Source organism: Typopeltis vanoorti, chromosome 8 (assembly GCF_054136105.1).
Source record: "Typopeltis vanoorti isolate ZY-2024b chromosome 8, IOZ_Tvanoo_1.0, whole genome shotgun sequence".
Lineage (NCBI taxonomy): Eukaryota > Metazoa > Arthropoda > Arachnida > Uropygi > Thelyphonidae > Typopeltis > Typopeltis vanoorti.
This window is the reverse complement of record NC_143556.1, coordinates 91,163,773-91,177,152: the sequence shown is the minus strand read 5'-3', so window position 1 is coordinate 91,177,152 and position 13,380 is coordinate 91,163,773. Positions and strand designations below refer to the sequence as shown.

General features: G+C 35.9%; 1 protein-coding gene across 1 annotated transcript in view; it reads left to right on the top strand.

The window, feature by feature from the left end:
- The window catches only part of LOC150104188 (uncharacterized), a 220,812-nt gene that overhangs the window by 81,610 nt on the left and 125,822 nt on the right, over nucleotides 1-13,380 (top strand). The gene's annotated exons all lie outside the window — the stretch shown is intronic.

Sequence of the window (13,380 nt, the reverse complement as noted above, 5' to 3'; positions counted from 1 at the left end):
GAAGATATATGCTTGCAAAGTGGTCACTCAGTAACTGAACTGTTTTATCCACTTCCTTCTCCGCATGACCATCATTACTCATTAAGGTTAATCTTCCATAGTCATTCTTCCTCTTTCTTGCCACATAATGAAGGAATGCTTTGGAATTTCCCTTGGGTTACTTGGCTAAATTCTTCTCATAATCTGATTTTGCCTTCCTTGCCATGCTGGTCACCTTTCTTGCCTGAGCCTTGTACTGTTCATGAGTTTGTTGTCACCTTTCTCTTTATATTGATAACCTTTTCTTACAGATGCTCTTCAGCCTATCTCATAGATGATCAGTTTCTGCATTGTCTGTTCTACAGATATTTCCATGGTAACTAGTCAGCAGGAACTAGTATTCATTATGCTCTCCCATTTCTACAAAACCTACAGAAACATGAGCAGCAGCTTAACATCCTTTTACAGTTGTACTGCAGACTTACTGAACTTGTTACTCCCAGTCATATTTTATTCCATCTACTTCAAGTCTGTGAAACAGCCATCCCCTATGAAGTATTTCACAAGGATTAAACCTGGGTATGGATGCTTAGATGTTGATTATTACACCAGTTAATGTTTAATGGAGAAAACATGCTTTAAAAATAACTAAATTTATTTAGTTAATTTTAAAGCCTGTTATTTTATTATTAGTTATTATTATTTTATTTTTCACTACCACCTCTGGTAATCCATTCCACTCATTCACCACTCTCCAGATAAAGAATGTCTACACACCCTAGTCTACACACCCTTATCAACTACACTCGTAGACAATTTCTAAGTGTGATCCCTTGTTTTCCTCTTACTCCGCATGTGTTGAAAATATCTTTTATATCTTTATCTTTTTTTGAATGACCAATCCACACACACACCTTCAATCTATCCTCACAGTGTGCATTCCACAGACCTGTCAAGAGCTTGGTCACTCATCTCTGAATCCTTCCCACCACCTCCTGGTACCCTAGAAATGCAAATGACCAAATCTGTGCACAGTAATCAACATGTGGCTGAATCATAGCCTTATAAAGAGTGTTAATAACCTCCCTATCTTTACTTGTCAATGTGTTCTTTAACATCCAAGTAATGCTCTGATCTATTTGCCAACTCTTGCAATATGTCCTCTGAATTTCAAAAATCTATCCACCATCACTCCCAGATCTCTAGCTTCATCAATTTCCTGTCAACTAGTACCATCAAAATGATATGAAGCATTCATTCTGAAGTGTATTACCTTATATTTTACAACATTAAATTGACAATCATTGTCCTTTGCCCACACTGCCAATTTATTTAATTCATCCTGTAAGACAGGGCTGTCCAGCCTTAAGTAATCTGAGGGCCGTGTTAAAAAACATTTATCCGAGACCGCATCACAGTGCGTATCTAGTAATTTGGTGAGCAGCAGCGACACAACCTCGATAGCTGAACAAACAAACATCACTAATCGCGCACTCACATTCCCCACGAGCACCCAGAGCATGTGCATTGAAACAAAACAATGTAAGAATGCTTCTTTAACATATCTAATATTTGAAAAACACGTGAGTATATAGTGATGTAAAAACGCCAAATAAAATTACCAATATCGAGATTATCGATTAATGATAGAATTAAAATATCAAATATGTATTCGATTCAAATTGTTATTTTATTTTTTCGCTTGAGAAAATCAAAACCCAAAAGCGGGCCACATAAAATTGCACTGTGGGCTGCATCTGGCCCATGGCCATTGCTTTGGACAACCCTGTTGTAAGATATCTACATCACTTTATCAACTAATTCCCTCCCCAGTTTTGCATCATTAGCTAAAAACTGAATATCATCCTCTCAGGATTTTTGTTATATCATTAATATACAAATTAATGTTCTATTAATGGTGGTGTATTGTGCAGTGCACAATACACCACCATTATACACCACTGCACTGTACACTGCACTATACACCACCGTCTGATATGTTTATATGTCCATCAGCCACCTTCCTCCTATCCATGCCACCAGTCATTTATTATTATTATTATCATCTGAGACCTCCAGGGAGTCAAGGACTCATTGAGGGAGGCTATAAATCATCCAAACCAGCTCTCATACCTTCCCTTAAATTCATTCACACTAGATGCACTTATTACTCCTAAGGGCAAATTATTCTGCTCACTCACTGCTCTCTGAGAGAAAAACCTAGCTCTTACCGCTTTCTTGACTGCAAATAAATTTAACTTCCATGGATGCCCTGTGTTCTCTCCCCACCTTCCATGTAACGAAAAATTTCATCAGTTGATATCCTATAACATCCATTCAAAAGTTTATAGTCCTCTATCATATCACTCCTCTTTCTCCTGTTAACCAGTCTACAATCCACATACTTGCAGTTTGTCCTCATAATCTAAATCCCATAATCCAGATATAATCTTTGTAACTCTTCTTTGCACCCTTTCCACAGATTCTTTATTCTCCTGAAACCCAGGAGACCAAATCTGCACACAATAATCCAGGTATGGTCTTATCAAAGCCTTATAAAGAGGCAAAATGACTTCCTTATCCCTACACGTCAAGGTTCGCTTCAAATCGCAATTATCCTCTGAGTTGTATTTACAACTTTTGCTATGTGACTTTTGAACTTGAAATTCCTATCTACCAATATGCCAAGATCCCTTGTCTCTTCAGTTTATTGTAGCATAACCCTGCTAATATAATATGCCGCTGGAACTAATCACGCCAGAGTGCATAAATTTATACTTAAGCCTGTGTAGCTCAGTGGATGTGGCGTTTGCACACCACCGCGCTTGGCCGCACGAAGGAAGTCTTGGTTTCGAGTCTAGTCGGCGACTAGAGGAAATTTTTCTAAGCCTTTTTTCGACCGGTTCCCGAGTTAGTCGATCTCTGGTACGGGCAAGCAGGTTTTTCCTCCCGGAAACTCGGGTTTTTCGTCCTGTAAACTCAAGAAAATCGACCGTAGAACCCACATTATTTCAGACATTAAATATATTGTGTTAGGGTTAGTGACCACGAGATGGCGGCACATTTGAGTCGTCTCTCTTCACTGCGTACCGCTTAATTAGTGATAGCCTTGGGCCATCTGTCTCTGATTGGGTACCAGTGGAGATTGAACTGCCCACTCAGTCTCCAAAAGTTAGATAGGGCTAAATGGCCTCACCTACTCCCGTATATACGGGAATAAAAAAGGCGTTAGCTGATTTTTTTTTTTTTTTTTATATTAAATTACTAATCACTTAAGGAATTGACAACATACATAAGAATAAAAATTAAATTACACTTTAATAAATATTTCCGATATTTCGGCAACGTCACGTTACCATCTTCAAAAGGAACTTACAAAAAAAAGCCTGCTAGGGAGCACCATCAGGACTTTTAGGAGAACAATAGCTTCATCACTTCATTCTCAGTTACTGTGTTGTAGTGCCTACGTGCACATGCCTTTTTTGTAAGTTCCTTTTGCTGCCGTCATGCTGCCATCTTGGCAGCATGACGTTGCCGAAATATCGGAAATATTTATTAAAGTGTAATTTAATTTATATTCTTATGTATGTTGTCAATTCCTTCAAGTGATTTACTAATATTAAATTGCCAGCAATTTTCATTTGCCCAAATTTCCAGTCTATTCAAATCATTTTGTAATTGCTGAATATCAGTAGCATCCCTGATTGTCCTACCTATCTTCACATCGGCAAACAATTGCATATCTGATATTAGATTCTGCCTGATGTCATTAATGTATAGATTGAACAACAGTGGCCCAAGGACTGAACCCTGAGGTACACACTGGTCACCTTAAATCTAGTAGATTCACACCCACTGTACACCACTTCTTGATATCTGTCTGTTAACCATCCCCGATCCAAGTTGAGTTTATATTCCAATCCCATATTCTCTAGTTTATGCAACAGACTTTTGTGTGGTATCCTATCAGATGCCTTAGAAAAATCCAACATTATCCTCAGCCATAACATTGTTATAAAATATGAGCAAATTGCTAAAGCATGATCTTCCTTTAGTAAGCCCATACTGTTCCTTGCAGAGTATGTTTGTCTATCCATTTCTGTATGCAAGTTCTTACCAACTTCTCTAAAATCTTCACTACCACACCAGTGATACCGATAGGTTGGTAGTTAGACACATCAGTTTTTGCACCACCCTTGTACAGTGGAACTATCATACATTCCTTCCATTCCTGTGGTATCATTCCTGAGCTGAGACTCAAGTTATACAAATGTGTGAAAGGCTTAGCTAATTCAGCTGAACATTCCTTTAGTAAACGGGCTGATATTCCATCTGTCCCTATTGACAAATTCTTATTCAGGTTATGCAAGAGCTCTTCAACCTCATTTTCATGAACCTCTAACTCTTCATCCAATGTGGCAGTAGCCCTGTGCACCATGCTACATACACCTGATTGATATATCTTAGCAAAGTGATTGCTCATTAATTGAACAATCTCCTTAGCTTTCAACACTCGTATACCATCTGCATTCAATAAAGTTATTCTTCCACATTCATTCTTTCTTTCTTTTGCTTGTGGCGTAACGATAGAATTCCTTTGGATTGCCTTTAGCTTGCATGGCCAATTTCTTTTCATACTCCGTTTTAGCTTTTTTCACAATACTTGTTACTTTTCTGGCCTTTATATATTTCATAACTCCTCTCACTCTTATTCTCACAATATTCTTTCCACATCATCTTCTTCTTGTGGATTTCTTGCTTAATAAGGTTGAACATCCATTTGACTCTCAACCTATTTATTCTTCGAAAACACTAATTAAGATTCCCATTCATTACTGACATTTTTCCCATTCAGTAACTGATACCATGGGACCAAAGATAATATTCTTCTAAGTTGATCATAATTTCTTGCTTTATAGTTCAGCATGTAACTCGTTTTAATCAGAGCATCGATACAATTAAATACTTCCCAAGAAAGTACAACATGATCACTGTCACCAATTGGTGGTAAAATAGCCATAATCTTGGCAGAGACCCCTTCTGATGCTATGAGTAAATCCAATACTCTTTGACCTTGAGTTCCTTCTTTCACATGCTGCTTGAGAAAGTTGTCTGCAACAATTCAATAAATTCTTCTTCTTTCTTATCATGAGATTTCTCTTTTACCCAATCATTGTTTGGAAAATTAAAGTCACCCATAATGATCATTTGTTTGGTACTCATTAGGCTAAATTGGCGATGCATTTCTTCGTCCCCTGCAACTGAGCCGCCAGGCCTGTAGCAACACCACCCCTCCATATATTTCATTCTGTTAACCTCCACTTCACACCAGATAGACTCAAACTCTCTGCTACATGGGACATTGTTACCATCATTGTTTTCTTGTGTTATGCAAGAAAACAATGATGTTTCTACCCTAATTGGACTTAAGTCATCTATCATTATTAGCACTCCTCCTCCTCCGCTGCTATCTCTTCTCTCATTCCTAAAAATTGTACACCCATTACACTCAATCCCACTTATCATATCTGATTCTGATAGCCAGGTTTCACTAATGCCAACAATCTTAGGCCACATTATATTCAATAAAGCAATGAACTCAACCCTTTGTTTCTAATGCTCCTAGCATTTGTGTATAGACATAATAAATTACCACCTAGCCTATTCTTATAGATATGCAATCTATTTGGTCTTGTTCTAGAATTTTCTTTTCCCTCCCTAGACATACTTAAAACATCTGAACCTAAAGCATATTGTTCCACTCCTTTGCCACATACATAACCATGTTCGAAGACATTCGAATCTTTATCACGTTTGCATACCATAGTTGAACTTTAACATCCATTTTTCCCATTCCTACTTTGATGATCTAGTTTCCCTGACTCTGCATTAGGTCTCATACCAAGAAGTAATTTTTCCAGGCTTCTGATGCCAAATGAATTCAAGTGCAGTTCATCCTTCTTATACAAGGCTTTTCTGCCATCAAACATACCCCCACACATCTAAAACCTCGGGAATATAACAAGGATCTATATTTAAGTTTTGTAGATCTGAAAAAGATCCCTGAAAAGGACACACACACACGCATACACACATTAATAATGCATAGTATGTGTTTGTTGTAGTCAGCAGTTAGAATTGAAGAATACTGGGAAGATGATTTAATATAAAACGAGGTGTAAGATAAAGATGTACCTTATTTCCACTCTGGTTCAACTATTTGGATCACATTATGAAGGAAAGTGGCTTTCTGCCTAATATCGAAATTGGATGTCTTAATCTCAGCCCCCTTTACTTAATGCAGATGATGTTATACTCTTAAATAATTCCAGTACAGGTGCAGAATTCTTTAATTTAATTAAACAACTGCTGCAACAAATGTGGCATGAAGTTAGCAATAAAAATGCAAACTTTGACAATGGTAGTAACATGGAAAATATCCTCTGCAACCTGGATGGAGAACCTGTAGAATAGGTAAAATATTTTTTCTATTTATGCACAGTTTTTAGGTGTGCAAATGAAATAAAAATAGACAACAGAAAATAGTCAAAGTGGTCTGGTAGGGAACAGGTTGATTACATTTATATGGAATAAGAAGCATCAGAGTTTTTGACTAAACCATCCGTATATATAACAGTGTTCAAACTGATTGTAACTTGGGGATCTTGAGTGCCAGGTTAGCTATAAAACAATCTAGCCGTTGACTACAGATGAGAGTTTGAGAAGAATTAGTGGAATGAATAGATGGCATCAATGGCAAAATCATATTAAAAATAAAGATATTAGGAAGAAACCTGACCTTGTCAGCATTCAGGAATGTGTCAGTAGAGTGAATATACGGTGTATCATCACTTCAACAGAATTGGAGAAAGGAAGAGGTGGCAAAACAGGTGTAAGAACGGGAAATATATGATACGATAGCATTGTAATTTTGTCCGATAAGACTGATCTTGAAAATTGTCAGTAGGAAGTTTGTAATAAAACTTATATTACGTAGTTCTGTCATAGTATTATATGTACACCCTTTGAATGTATATACATCAGAAAAATTGATGATGACTTTGCAAAGGATATGATGGAAACCACACCCATATTATCTCAATCCTTGGGTCACCAATGCATCTCTTGTGAATTGCATCCACGTTAAAGTTTAAATTTAGTGAATATTTATGTTAACCATAACCACCTGGACATGAACTGTTGAGATGGTAGCTGGTTTTTGTTGCTCAGTGTGAGTAGCATCACACTGAGCAACAAAAATATTCCATTTTCTCGACAAAATATTCCATTTTGTCGAGGAAGATTTACAGTTTTTCTATCATCTTCCAACAGTACTACAGTTCAGTATTATGTTTACAGCCTTTCTTGGATGAGATTCATATAAAAAAATTTTACTATATAAGTCACTAAAGAGATTTTGTAGGATAGATGCAAAAGAAATTTTTCATTGCATCGAGTCAGACTTTGGTTAAGAAGATCTTGAGGAGTAGATTGACAGTTGCTTTGAGAGTGGTAGTGGAGTGGATTGCAAGAGGAAGTGTCATTTGCATAACTGTGTTTTGAAGCATCAATTGAGCTAGAGTTTGGTTAAGAAGATTGTGAGGAGCAGATATTTTGTTTTGAGAGTGGTGAATAGGTGAAACAGATTGCCAAAAGAAATGTCAGTTGCATTGTTCATGGATGAAAGGAGAGGTGCGATTGACATTGTACGCATAAGTTAACATAGGTCTCCTGCAAGGAATTGTAGGCCTCCATGGAGGCCAGATAATAAATAATAATCTGTTACCTCTTCCGTCAAGTGGTCAGAATTTATTGGTCCTCTTTCCTCAAAGATTTTAATGTCCATATCTTCAACTACCTTTCTTTTTCTCCTTGAACTAATTCATCAGGTCAAGATGCTCAGGCATTTGCTACCATTAATGAACTCAAATTTATTTATCTGCTTGCCAGAATATAGGATAATCGTAATCTTTATTCATTTATTCCTGAAATTTTTTTAACAAAAATTTTTAAGCATGTTGCAGATATTGTTTGTTCTTTATACAGTTCAGTGTTAAGTTGCCTAATCGTGATGTTACTTTAATGTCATGTGTAACGTCACACTTTAGTGTCGAGTTTTCTGGATTAATGTGTATCCATGCTGCTACTCTCATATTTTTGTTGTTGTGAGGTATTATATGTGAAAAAGAGCCATCATTTTATACAATATGCCATATATAAAATGCTGTCACTGATTTATATGCTTTATTTAAAAATTAAAGATGAAAAGATATATTCTTGGTTTTAATCCTTTATCCAAGTGTAAGCAAACAAAGTTTGAGCATGAAGTAACATCACAATTGGGCAACTCATATATACAAGCTAATGACTTTACCTCACTTACCTTAGTATCCCATAATGAAAAATACATATCCTTACAGACATGTATAATGCTATGCCTTCTAGGAAGGGTCACTACCCAGATCAGTTTCGACCTTTATTGTGGTCTCCTCAGTGAGAGATTAAATCAGGAATATAATTTCTTGGCATTTTTAATTTATAGTATAGCCAAGTGGAAAAGCTTTCAACATTATGCCTTATTTATTTTTGGCTGAATTGTTTCTCATCTTTATATTGAAACATTTGCTCTGAACACATCACTGAAACAATTCTTATAGGTATAGAAACTTGTATTTTCTATTCTGAGTTTCATTCTTTATCCTTTTCAAAGCCTTGACTCTCCAAGAAGGAAAAAAAAAATATTGCGACTCCAACTGGTTTTCTTTAAGCTATTTGTCTTTCACCCTATACTGAAACTCATAATAGTTTCAATAAATCATTAGCATTCAAGACTGATCTGGGAATGACCAAAAGTAGGAAACTTGCTTATATCAATGCCATTAATTGTCCCTAGTCCCTTCCCAGAATTAATTGTTGGGAGCAACTTTTATCCAGCCCTGATTCCTTTTTTTTTTTTTTTTCACTTAGATGCTCTTTAACATTGTTTTGCTCAGAAAAATTAAATTTTTGGCTTATCTTCTCTTTCATGCTTCGAAGTAGAGTATATGTCTCGCCCCAGTATATTATTATTATAATACAGATATCTCCATGGAGTCAGAAGACTCATCACGGGAGATCCGTTTATTCACACACTAGCCATCATTCATACAATACCTGTTACACTTTTCCTTAGCCTCATTTGCTGATGAAGCACCCATAACCAATTCTCACAACTCATTCCACCCATTCACCACCCTCCAAACAAAAAACCTAGTGCTAACACCCCCTTCTGTTATACACTTCTTTTTTTTTTTTTTTGTCTATCAGCTGATTTTTGATGATACAGACCATCACTCTGTTCTCATAGGAAGCATTCCACAGACCTTCTACAATATTTGCCACTTGCCTCTGATCCTCTCCACAGCTTCATCACCATAGACTCCTGGAATCCATATCTGTGCAGAGTAGTCATGTGGCCTTATTAAAGGCTTTGTATAGGGGAAGAATAACCTCTCTATCCCTGCTAGTTGTTGTTCTTCAACAACCACAAATCTGATGTGCTGTTTTGGTTACCTTCGCAGTATGCTCTCTCCCTTAACTTCAATTCCCTATTCACAATCACACACATATCCCTGACTTTATCAGTTTCCTGCAGTTCAGTTCCATCAGCATAGTACACAGCTTCTGATTTCTTCCCAAAGTACATCACCTTATACTTGGCCACATTAAACTGGCAGCCATTTACCTTTGTCTATACTGCTAGTCTGTTTAAGTTGATCTCTGCATCACTTTCATTTACCATTGCTCTTCCTAGTTTAGAATCATCAGCAAACAACTTAATATTTCCTGTCAAATCATTTTGACAGGAAATATTATTTGTTTAATTTGTATATCATTGATATACAAATTAAACAAAGGACCACGTACTGTGCCCTGTGGCACACCACTGGTCACATGCCTTCTGCTCTCAACTCCTCCATAAATCACTCTTCGAATCTGTCAATCAGCCACCCTCTAATCCAAATCACCAGATTCAGATCCATCCCCATTTGCTCCAATTTATGCAATCGAGTTATGTGTGGAATCTTGTCAAATGTTTCTGCAAAATCTAGCAATATCAGTGAGTAGCCATTTCCCTTATCTAACTCCGTTGTCACTCGATTATAAAAAGTAAGCAAGTAAAACTAAGGCAAGACCCACCTTCACCGAACTCCTTAAAGAGTATCATATTCCCATTCGCCTAGTCCTGATTTATGTCTTTTGCCAATTTCTTTAATACCTAAGCACTATTCCTGAGATGCTGATTGGACTATAACTTGCTACTTCTGTCTTACACTCTCCTTTATGCAGTGGGGCTATTTTACCCTCTTTTCACTCCCTTGCCACCTTCTCACTACTGAGGCTTATATTAAATTGCTTAGTGAGAGGAGCTGATAATTCCCTTGCACATTCTTGTAATATATGTGCTGATATGCTATATAACCCATGGCTGTGTTTGTATTCAGGTTCTGCAATATTTTAAGTTCCTTCATTTTTTCAACCTCTGTTCTCCTATCAGTCAATGCCATCACCTGGATCAGGGTTGGGAAACCCTTGGCACGCGTGCCAAACGTGGCATGCTAACAACTTTTTCTGGCACGCAACCCAGGGCTGACCTTAAAAATAATTAAATAAATTAATACATATCCTGCATCTTTGCTGAGTTGTCTATTTTAAATTAATAGAATACAATTTTATTAAGTAGAGCAATACCAAATAAAAATGCAATAAAGAAACACACTATCAACTGTTTTAGTAATAATAAGTAGTAAGAAAATGAAACAAACATCCTATTTCCAAGGCATCTATCTCTGCAATATACTGACATACAAGTTTTGTCCCATTCAGTTGTTTCATCATTTGCCAGGCAGCCAGATGTGGCATGACTCCTTTAACCATCATTTTATATTTTTTTTTGTAAAGAATTTATCGGTTTTCTAAAGTGTTTATATATGTGGATTTGGATTTAATTAAATAGTAAGTCATAAAATAAAGAACTTTTATTATTAAAAGACCAGAAGATAAATGATAAAATATATAAAGAGCCAACAAGTTTCACTAGCCACTGTCTAGCATTTTCAAGGCTGAATTGGTGTGAAAACAAATGCATTAAGTTACATTTAAAACATACACTTCAGTAACTGTTAGGCCATTATATTTGATCATTCGTGTTTAATGGCGTGCATGTGTTCGAATGCTTCAGTCAGAATCCGGTACATGACCACGTGTTGTGTAGTTTTTTGCATATTGTAGTTCTGTTGAACTGAGAAAGATAAGATTTTTCCATATGTCTTTACGAATAATACCTTGATTTCTATTTAAATTAAATTATTTAAACTATTTAATTTCATATCTCTCAGTTCAACAGAACTACAATATGCAAAAAACTACACAACACGTGGTCATGTACCGGATTCTGCCTGAAGCATTCGAACACATGCACGACATCAAACACAAATGATCAAATGTAACAGCCTAACAGTTACTAAAGTGTATGTTTTAAATGTAACTTAATGCATTTGTTTTCACATCAGTTCAGCCTTGAAAATGCTAGACAGTGGCTAGTGAAACTTGTTGGCTTTTTGTATATTTTATCATTTATCTTCTGGTCTTTTAATAATAAAAGTTCTTTATTTTAATACATCAGACCAAATATATACAATTTAAATAGTAAGTCATTAAGATATGGATTGGAAGTTTTTATTGTCAATTAATTTTTAATTTATTAAATATAAATGTAAATTTTCTTTACATTGCCACATCATCAGTGGTCCTAACAGGCACTTTAAGCATCCATGACCTTCTAATTACATTACATTGCCATAAGTCATTCACATAAGTTATTGTTAAAGCTATGTGAAATGTATTATCAGTATTCAGGATTATGAAGTGCTATCTGCACGTGCTTAGATGACATGCCATGCCATGCATACTCTTCTCTTGTATTGGCATGTGTAGGTAGGCTTTTAATTGTACTAATTTTTGGTGTTTGCTTAAACTTGGTAGGTGTACTGCAGAGAGTGATTATGGTGAGATTTTCTGAGTCCAAATTATAATTTTTGTCAGTGTCCATACGTCTCTGTCCACATTTATACACCCCATGATTCAAGTTTCATTGAAGTTGGAAACTGTATGAAGAAAGCAATTATTTTTTGTATGTACCTTGTAGTTATACAACTTTGGTCATTCCTGTCATTCAGTTGTAATTAACTTTTTTCCTTTTGCCTTTCTCTTTATTTATACAGCTTCCATCTTTAATGAAACTCAGATCATGGGGTGTAAAAATGTGGACAGAGGCGTATTGACATACTTTCTTTCTTCCTCCTTTTTTCTATTCATATAAATATACCATGATCAGATATTTTTATTTGCTTCCTGCCCTTTACAAATTGTGTAGAATGTCATAACCAGCAGCAAAGAAACAAACATTCAAATGAAGAGGATATTAGAGAGTTAGAATTTAAAGAATACTGGAATGAAAAAATTGATATAATTAGGAAAGATAATAAAGCATAATGCATTTTATGTTCCAAATCAGTTGTTTGTAGGACTTCTTTTGTAAAGAGACATTTTGAAACTGTTCATAAGAACTTAAACAATAAAAGTGAGCAAGAACCAAGAGAATTAATTTCTCGTGAACTGAGCAAGACAAAAAAAAAACAAAAAAACTCGGATACTTGAATGAGATTTATTTCAAGTATGCCTGATTCCAACTTAGTTGCTGCTAGTTTTGAAGTTTCAAAAGTTATTGCCCAACATTGAAAACCACTCAGTGATGGGGAGAATATTAAAGATGCATGGCTGGAACGTGCTTCTTTTCCTTTTTGACAGTGTTTCAGAAAAGGTAAAAATTATTCATATTCATATGAATAATTTTTACCTTTGTCTGTGAGTAGAAAAACAGTTAAGGACAGGATACTTAAGTTGGAAAGGAATACAGCAGAACAATTAACAAAAGATTTGCCTTCGTGTAAGTTCTTTTCTATTTGTATTGATGAGAGCACAGACATTACATCAGCTAGGCTAGCAGTCTTTGCTCGATTTTGTAGGATTGACGAAGTATGCAAAGAGATGATTAACCTTGTAACACCACCTGAGCGTACCTCTGGGGGTGAAATATGTAAAGCAGTTATGAACGATTTATCTATTCAACAAATTGATATTTCAAAAATGGTATCCGTTACAACAGATGGTGCACCCTGCATGATTGGTAAGGAAGAAGGATTTGTAAATCTGTTTGCAAACATGTTGGTCATCCATTGATAGGCTTTCATTGCATCATACATAAGGAAACTTTATATGCCAAGTTGGCCTAAAGGAATTTCAAGAAGTGATGCAAACAATAACCAGGGTTGTTCGTTACATTTCTGCGCATGCTTTGAA